This window comes from Salvelinus namaycush, chromosome 12 (genome assembly GCF_016432855.1).
Source record: "Salvelinus namaycush isolate Seneca chromosome 12, SaNama_1.0, whole genome shotgun sequence".
Taxonomy (NCBI): domain Eukaryota; kingdom Metazoa; phylum Chordata; class Actinopteri; order Salmoniformes; family Salmonidae; genus Salvelinus; species Salvelinus namaycush.
The window spans coordinates 17126054-17134586 of record NC_052318.1 but is presented as its reverse complement, the minus strand read 5'-3'; positions in this window follow the sequence as shown (position 1 = coordinate 17134586).

Here is an 8533-nt window from a genome sequence, read left to right as displayed (position 1 = left end):
AAAGAGATCACAGATCATATGAACAAGCTAGTTAGGATAGCAATACCAAGAGCTCAATATGAGTGTGGGCTGGAAAAGGTTGAACAGAACATGCCAGCTAAAACCAGAATGAATGAGAGAGTAACGTTGTAATTGAGGACCTACAGAATATTGTAATAGCATAACAACCGTTGCAATGAGACTATTCTGTATAGGCTTTACTCAGCGATTAAATACAAACACAGATGATTACCCAGCAGCTTTCTCAAGTTACCGACAGTACAACATGTGTATGGGTAACTGGCCCCGCCCGGGGGTGTCAGTTACCCTGGGAGAAGATTATGGCATGGGGTTTCACACAAGTGTGTTAAAATCCATTTAATCAGTTTTACTTTGAAATTCTTTAGTAGGTAATACTTAAAAGCTAAGTCTAGTTGTCTTATTTTAATTATTTAAATAAAATATTGGGGAGGAAAGTATGTTACACATGTCACAATTAATATCCACTCTATGCGGAGATTTGATGTAAAGTTCCTCTTTTTAACTCTGTCTGTGGCTGGCTACATTATTTTGTTTCACTAAACAACTTAAGTATTTAAACAACTTGATATAACATCGGTCTTGATGAAATCACTTAAAATTCATCCATAAATTCACGGTGAAAGAATTGATTGGGTCAAGTGGTTTTAGTGCTTGGCTGCCTGGGACACTAGTTTGCTGACGCTGCATGTAATTACACTAAGTACTGTAGACTACTATGTAACAATGTGTCCTCATACACTACTGTATAATGCACAGGTATAGGTATTATAGCCACACTTATTATAAAGTGGAACACAGGTTTTTCTCCAGAAATAACCTTGCAAATGCATAGTAACTAGTTGTTCTTAAAGTCCTGGTAAATGGAAACATAAAGGGAGAAATATATCATATTGATTATAAAACTTGTTTTTCCCTTTTTGTTCCTTAGAAACCTTGTCAGCGTCTGAAAAAGCCTACATTGAAATTGTTAATTATGACCCTGTATGTACCAAATCCTAGGATTTAGTTACCAAATTGTAGTACCAAATAGTACAAAGTATTACCTTGTTATTTTCAAGTACTTATAGCATAGACCATAGATGATTGTAAACAAACATCTACCTGTTTCTGAAGAACAGCAAAACAATCCACAGTGGCATATACTTAATTTTTTCTTTCCTTGTAACAAGGTAGACTTTATGAGCTATAAATCTAAAGGACTTCCTGAAGATAAATATAATACTTATGACAGACAGACTACAGTAGGGTATCCTTCTCAATCAAATGTTTTGATATCTCATGAACTCTCAGAGACAGTATTTTAGAGCAAACCAGAACACACCATCACAACGGTAATGCAAAGCTATATGCATTATTGTATCGGCTTTAAAGATTTAGAGAAAGGATGGCAAGAGGCACAGCAATCAGAGGTGCACCATAATAAGATAAATATCTTAATTCTTCTTACCTTGTGTAGTTAGTGCACAGTGTCTCAGTGGAAAGTCATCCCGGTGTGTGTATCTCCACTGTTGCTCAGGAGAGCACTGTGCTCACCCGGCTTCCTGACCAGTTGTATTGTAGCTGAAAATGATGCTTTTTCCTGAGGAAACTGTGTGTGTGTGTGTGTGTGTGTGTGTGTGTGTGTGTGTGTGTGTGTGTGTGTGTGTGTGTGTGTGTGTGTGTGTGTGTGTGTGTGTGTGTGCATGTGTATGTGATTGTGTGTGTGTGTGTGTGTGTGTGTGTATGTGATTGTGTGTGTGTGTGTGTGTGTGTGTGTGTGTGTGTGTGTGTGTGTGTGTGTGTGTGTGTGTGTGTGTGTGTGTGTGTGTGTGTGTGTGTATGTGTATGTGTATGTGATTGTGTGTGTGTGTGTGTGTGTGTGTGTGTGTGTGTGTGTGTGTGTGTGTGTGTGTGTGTGTGTGTATGTGATTGTGTGTGTGTGTGTGTGTGTGTGTGTGTGTGTGTGTGTGTGTGTGTGTGTGTGTGTGTGATTGTGTGTGTGTGTGTGTGTGTGTGTGTGTGTGTGTGTGTGTGTGTGTGTGTGTGTGTGTGTGTGTGTGTGTGATTGCGTGTGTGTGTGTGTGTGTGTGTGTGTGTGTGTGTGTGTGTGTGTGTGTGTGTTGTATTAATGTCTGTCTGAGCTTCAGTTGATAAGTCTGTGTGGTGCTTTTACATTCTGAATTGACCTGAGTAACAGAGAGTATCTTCAATGGCTTCCAAGCAAATTTACTCTATGAAGCATTTAAATAATCGCCTGCACTGCTTCGACATGCGGTCAGTCTAACATATACAGTATTCCGGGAAAATGTCAAAAACGGTTTGTCATATAGATCTCGAAGAGATCATGTGAACAGATAATGGGCTGGTGTGTTTGATATCTTCAATGACAAATCAAAAATATTCTGAGGCCCACAGTGCATCATGAATCAGACATCTAGAACTGATATTTAGCTCATATTCAAAGATACTAGTTACATTTCTTAAGATGGTTGCTTTGCTTAGAAACCTTTACAGTGGAGAGTTCACTTTAGTGCCTACTTACAATTTAAGCATGTCAATACTAATAGATTCCATGCAAACTTCAAAAGCAGTGACCTCTAACTCTTGGACCACCAGGGATCCATTTTGTCCTCCTGTGCTCTCTAGTGGTGGAATTGTGGACCATCACTCATTTCCTAAATAACCAACAGAAAGGGGGATGTATTACGGAAGGTGATGTCTGTTGTTTGTATTAGTCGAGGATGTTGATATAATCTGGCTATGGCTTTCTTAATTGCCCCTGATTGGGTAAATATAGTTGTATTTAATTGAAGAACACAGCTGTCTCAGACCAGTGTCTAATAATCATACAAAGACAATATTTTAACTGCCTGTTAAGTCAAGGTCCTGGATTTTGTTTTTATCGTTAATATCCAAATATATTAAATTGAGGTGTCCGACTTCCATAGAATTCTCATCTGTAGAGTCTCAGTATGCCCTAACCTAGTACACATGCATGTAAAGTGTCCATTGAATGTGCTTTGAATTAAGTTTGATTTGATTTGACTCTACAAAAGCCAGCCAGAACACTGATAGGGAACAGTGTTGGCTTCTATTTCACCAGGTAGGCCAGTTGAGAACAAGTTCTCATTTACAACTGCGACCTGGCCAAGATAAAGCAAAGCAGTGCGACAAAAACAACAACACAGAGTTACACATAAACAATAACACGAAAGAAAAATCTATGTACAGTGTGTGCAAATGTAGCAGAGTAGGGAGGTAAGGCAATAAATAGGCCATAGAGGTGAAATAATTACAATTTAGCATTAATACTGGAGTGATAGATGTGCAGATGATGTGCAAGTAGAGATACTGGGGTGCAAAAGAGCAAGAGGGTAAGTAACAATATGGGGATGAGGTAGTTGGGTGTGCTATTTACAGATTGGCTGTGTACAGGTACAGTGAGCTGCTCTGACAGCTGATGCTAGAGAGTTAGAGAGGGAGATATAAGACTCCAGTTTCAGTGATTTTTGCAATTCGTTCCAGTCATTGGCAGCAGAGAACTGGAAGGAAAGGCGGCAAAAGGAAGAGTTGACTTTGTGGATGACCAGTGAAATATACCTGCTGGAGCGCGTGCTACAGGTGGGTGTTGCTATGGTGAACAGTGAGTTGAGATAAGGCGGGGCTTTACCGAGCAAAGACTTATCGATGACCTGGAGCCAGTGGATTTGGTGACGAACATGAAGCGAGGGCCAGCCAATGAAAGCATACAGGTCACAGTGGTGGGTAGTATATGGGGCTTTGGTGACAAAACGGATGGCACTGTGATAGACTACATCCAGTTTGCTGAGTAAAGTGTTGGAGGATATTTTGTAAATGACATCGCCGAAGTCAAGGATTGGTAGGATAGTCAGTTTTACGAGGGTATGTTTGGCAGCATGAGTGAAAGGGGCTTTGTTGCGAAATAGGAAGCCGATTCTAGATTTAATTTTGGATTGGAGATGCTTAATGTGAGCCTGGAAGGAGAGTTTACAGTCTAACCAGACACCTAGGTATTTGTAGTTGTCCACATATTCCAAGTCAGAACCGTCCAGAGTAGTGATGCTAGTCGGGCGGGCGGATGTGAGCAACAATCGGTTGGATTTAATTTTACTAGCATTTAAAAGCAGTTGGAGGCCACGGAAGGAGTGTTGTATGGCATTGAAGATCGTTTGGAGGTTTGTTAACACAGTGTTCAAAGAAGGGCCATATGTATACAGAATGGTGTCGTCTGCGTAGAGGTGGATCAGAGAATCACCAGCAGCAAGAGCGATATCATTGATATATATAGAGAAAAGAGTCGGCCTGAGAATTGAACCCTGTGGCACCCCCATAGAGACTGCCAGAGGTCCGGACAACAGGCCCTCCGATTTGACACACTGAACTCTATTTGAGAAGTAGTTGGTGAACCAGGCGAGGCAGTCATTTAAGAAACCAAGGCTATTGAGTCTGCCAATAAGAATGCGGTGATTGACAGAGTCGAAAGCCTTGGCTTTTATCGATGGCGGTTATGATATCGTTTAGGACCTTGAGCATGGCTGAAGTGCACCCATGACCAGCTCGGAAACCAGATTGCAGAGTGGAGAAGGTACGGTGGGATTCAAAATGGTCGGTAATCTGTTTGTTGACTTGGCTTTCGAAGATTTTAGAAAGGCAGGGCAGGATGGATATAAGTCTATAGCAGTTTGGGTCTAGATTGTCACCCCCTTTGAAGAGGGGGATGACCGTGGCAGCTTTCCAATCTTTGGGGCTCTCAGACGATACGAAAGCGAGGTTGAACAGGCTAGTAATAGGGGTTGCAACAATTTCGGAGGATACTTTTAGAAAGAGAGGGTCCAGATTGTCTAGCCCAGCTGATTTGTAGGGATCCAGATTTTGCAGCTCTTTCAGAACATTCGCTGTCTGGATTTGGGTGAAGGAGAAGCGGCGCAAGTTGGGCAAGTTTCTGCAGGGGGTGCTGAGCTGTTGGCCGGGGTAGGGGTAGCCAGGTGGAAAGCATGGCCAGCCGTAGAAAAATGCTTATTGAAATTCTAGATTATTGTAGATTTATCGGTGGTGACAGTGTTTCCTAGCCTCAGTGCAGTGGCCAGCTGGGAGGAGGTGCTCTTATTCTCCATGGACTTTACAGTGTCGCATAACATTTAGGAATTAGTGCTACAGGATGCACATTTCTGTTTGAAAAAGCTAGCCTTAGCTTTCCTAACTGACTGAGTATATTGGTTCCTGACTTGCCTGAAAAGTTGCATATCGCGGGGGCTATTCAATGCTAATGCAGAACGCCACAGGATGTTTTTGTGTTGGTCAAGGGCAGTCAAGTCTGCGGTGAACCAAGGGCTATATTTGTTCTTAGTTCTACATTTTTTGAATGGGGCATGTTTATTTAAGATGGCAAGGAAAGCACTTTTAAAGAGCAACCAGGCATCCTCTACTGACGGGATGAGGTCAATATCCTTCCAGGATACCCGGGTCAGGTTGATTAGAAAGGACTGCTCGCTGAAGTGTTTTAGGGAGCGTTTGACAGTGATGAGGGGTGGTTGTTTGATCGCGGACCCATTACACACGCAGGCAATGAGGCAGTGATTGCTGAGATCCTGGTTGAAGACAGCAGAGGTGTCAGGATGAAGGCAAGTTGGTCAGGATGATATCTAAGAGGGTGCCCATGGTTACGGATTTAGGGCTGTACCTGGTAGGTTCCTTAATAATTTGTGTGAGATTGAGGACATCTAGCTTAGATTGTAGTACGGCCGGGGTGTTAAGCATATCCCAGTTTAGGTCACCTAACTGTACAAACTCTGAAGATAGATGGGGGGCAATCAATTCACATATGGTGTCCAGGGCACAGCTGGGGGGTCTATAACAAGCGGCAACGGTGTGAGACTTGTTTCTGGAAAGGTGGATTTTTAAAAGTAGAAGCTCGAATTGTTTGGGCACAGACCTGGATAGTACAGTCGTGGCCAAAAGTTTTGAGAATGACACAAATATTAATTTTCACAAAGTCAGCTGCCTCAGTTTGTATGATGGAAATTTGCATATACTCCAGAATGTTATGAAGAGTGATCAGATGAATTGCAATTAATTGCAAAGTCCCTCTTTGCCATGCAAATTAACTGAATCCCCCAAACATATTTCCACTGCATTTCAGCCCTGCCACAAAAGGACCAGCTGACATCATGTCAGTGATTCTATCGTTAACACAGGTGTGAGTGTTGACGAGGACAAGGCTGGAGATCACTCTGTCATGCTGATTGAGTTCGAATAACAGACTGGAACCTTCAAAAGGAGGGTGGTGCTTGGAATCATTGTTCTTCCTCTGTCAACCATGGTTACCTGCAAGGAAACACGTGCCGTCATCATTGCTTTGCACAAAAAGGGCTTCACAGGCAAGGATATTGCTGCCAGTAAATCAACCATTTATCGGATCATCAAGAACTTCAAGGAGAGCGGATCAATTGTTGTGAAAAAGGCTTCAGGGCTCCCAAGAATGTCCAGCAAGTGCCAGGACCGTCTCCTAAAGTTGATTCAGCTGCGGGATTGGGGCACCACCAGTACAGAGCTTGCTCAGGAATGGCAGCAGGCAGGTGTGAGTGCATCTGCACACACAGTGAGGTGAAGACTTTTGGAGGATGGCCTGGTGTCAAGAAGGGCAGCAAAGAAGCCACTTCTCTCCAGGAAAAACATCAGGGACAGACTGATATTCTGCAAAAGTTACAGGGATTGGACTGCTGAGGACTGGGGTAAAGTCATTTTCTCTGATGAATCCCCTTTCCGATTGTTTGGGGCATCCGGAAAAAAGATTGTCCGGAGAAGACAAGGTGAGCGCTAGCATCAGTCCTGTGTCATGCCAACAGTAAAGCATCCTGAGACCATTCATGTGTGGGGTTGCTTCTCAGCCAAGGGAGTGGACTTACTCACAATTTTGCCTAAGAACACAGCCATGAAAAAAGAATGGTACCAACACATCCTCCGAGAGCAACTTCTCCCAACCATACAGGAACAGTTTGGTGATGAACAATGCCTTTTCCAGCATGACGAAGCACCTTGCCATGAGGCAAAAGTGATAACTAAGTGGCTCGGGGAACAAAACATTGATATTTTGGGTCCATGGCCAGGAAACTCCCCAGACCTTAATCCCATTGAGAACGGTGGTCAATCCTCAAGAGGCGGGTAGACAAACAAAAACCCACAAATTCTGACAAACTCCAAGCATTGATTATGCAAGAATGGGCTGCCATCAGTCAGGATGTGGCCCAGAAGTGAATTGACAGCATGCCAGGGCGGATTGCAGAGGTCTTAAAAAAGAAGGGTCAACACTGCAAATATTGACTCTTTGCATCAACTTCATGTAATTGTCAATAAAAGCCTTTGACACTTATGAAATGCTTGTAATTATACTTCAGTATTCCATAGTAACATCTGACAAAAATATCTAAAGACACTGAAGCAGGAAACTTCTCAAAACTTTTGGCCACAACTGTATGACAGAACTCTGCAGGCTATCTCTGCAGTAGATTGCAACTCCGCCCCCTTTGGCAGTTGGCTAAAATACATACAGATCTCCAGGCCCGTATTCATAAACTGTCCAAGAGTAGGAGTGTTGATCTAGGATCAGGTCCCTCTGTCAATGTAATCTTATTCATTGTGATCTAAAAGGCTAAACTGATCCAAGATCAGCACTACTACTCTGAGATGCTTTATGAATACTAGGACCAGGCTAGGCATGATGTTCCTTTAAAACCTTGTCTAAGCAGTCTATCTACAGTACCTTTGTGAATAACAACAACGACAACACAGGTCCTATAGCGATTTACATATTTTATTTACTTCTATTTTTTATATATTTTAAAATCACTCAAAAATCAAGTTGGCAGTGCAAACCAAGAGGACAAACAGTTAAACACTAAATACATTAATGAAGGTATTTGATGACAATTCATCTCACTGTAGTTGACGTATGTGTATATTCACTGCATAATATTTAGGCAAAAAACGAGGAACAGGTAAACAAACTCAAAACTGTTATAATTATAGTAGCTAGGTTACAGGAATAATCAGTGTTACTCCGAGAGGGATACCTCAGAGACAGAGCTGGATTAAGAAATCATCGGCCCCGGGGGAGGTAGCTAGTATGTACATATCTGTAGGGGTAAAGTGACTAGGCAACAAGATAGATAATAGACAGTAGCAGCAGCATTTGTGGTGTGTGTTTGTGTGTGTCTCATCAGTATGAGTGTGTGTTCATGTTATGTGTGTGTGGGCATATGTAGTGTGTGTTGGGGTGTTAGTGTAAGTATGTATGAGTACAGGAGGGGACAAAGCACACACCCCTGAGGGGCCCCTTTGTTTATGGTCAGCATGGCAGATGTGTTGTTGCCAACCCGCACCGGCTGGGTGTGGCACATCAGGATGTCCAGAATCCAGTTGCAGAGACATTACATGAATAAAATATTGTTTAATACCACACAAATGACCAAAATGAGTGGTTACTCTGACACTGACAAACTGAGATCAATAAAAA